Consider the following 1585-nt stretch of genomic DNA (forward strand, 5'->3'; position numbering starts at 1 on the left):
TGCACCACTCTCTAATGACTTTCAATTGACAACTATGTAGCCTCTCGATGCCATGCAGCTTCCACCGGATACACCCGTCCTAAAGCAAAGAAGTCAAGCTAGACAAAGAAAGTTGAAGGTGGGAGCAGGTGATAGAGAGCCGAGGAGTGCAGGTGGTGGAAAGGCTAATGGATCAGATGCTAGACAACAAAGAGCAGTCAAGCAAAGTCATATGGACGAAAAGCAGAGAAAGAGGTTGGACGCGGAGTTTGGAAATAACTTGTTCTACTACATTTTTGGTGACTTACCACTACCATCATTGCCACCACCAGATCAGCAATTTGTCGCACCAGCACACTCTGATAGATACATAATATGTCATTCCTAGCACACCATATGGCGTCAGCCAGGAGAGGGAGATAAACCTAGATCACATCTGGAACATTGCATACGCAAATACTACTATAGTACAGAAGTTGGCAGACCGATATATCCAGCATTGTGATGCAACAACCAGGACCTCATCAGTAGCAATACCACCACCACCACATCTTTTTTCCCCTCCATTTGGGTTATTCAGCGTAGATACCGATTTATGTGTCTCCTCCCTAAGTTGGACATAGTTATTGAGGATAATCACAACTAGGGGTACTATATGCCACGCCACCTTCAGTAGACTATGGTTGGATAACAGATTCACAGTATTCTCAACAATCGTTTGGGTACTCGTAGTATTATTAGTATCCACAACCATAGTTATATCCACCACTTTCGTCGTTTTTACAGGATTCTCCAGCACAGTCTTATGTGGCACCTTCACCACCGTAACTTCAGAGGCCTACCCGTTAGATTCGACCGCTAACATGCGACACAATTGGTCATCTACATCATCAGCCTCCCCATCGCCTCCCATAGTTCATTATTATCTATTAAAAAAGTGTATTATGCATATTTGTATCTCAACTTTATATTAAATGTATAATTTGAAACTATGTTTATAGTTCATGATTATATTGAATGTATAATTTGAGACTATGTTTATTTGTATTATTGGACTTTATTATGCTTATAGTAGGTATATTTATATAGTTAAAAATTATTATCCAATATGTAAAACATGTATCTCGTTCTCAACGTGGACACATTAGTTATGAATGTATTTTGTCCTAGCATATATGAGATACGTTTATAAGGATTGTGGTGTCTTATCTCATCTGCAGACTTGATAATTGCTAATCTTTCGTTTCTTATCTCGTTTATCACAAGAACGAAATACGTTAATAACTAATTCATTCATGCTAAGGACAAAATATGTAATAAAGTGTATACACATATATAAAATTCTAGTATGTCTATTAGGGTTGTTCAAGACTTGGCCCTATCCGAAACCCAATCTGGACCCGAGATATATTTTGTTAGGTTCGGGTTTGTCATTTTTACTCGGTGTTATTTTCGGGTCACTCGATCTGGACCGAAGTTGTTTTTTACATTAAAAATATATATTTTAGAGTAAAATTAGTAATATGATATTTTACTTTTATACTTCAATTAATATTTTTTATATTATATAGTATTATTTTATTTTAATATAATTTATTTTGGTACA

Source organism: Arachis ipaensis, chromosome B01 (genome assembly GCF_000816755.2).
Source record: "Arachis ipaensis cultivar K30076 chromosome B01, Araip1.1, whole genome shotgun sequence".
In the NCBI taxonomy this organism is placed as follows: domain Eukaryota; kingdom Viridiplantae; phylum Streptophyta; class Magnoliopsida; order Fabales; family Fabaceae; genus Arachis; species Arachis ipaensis.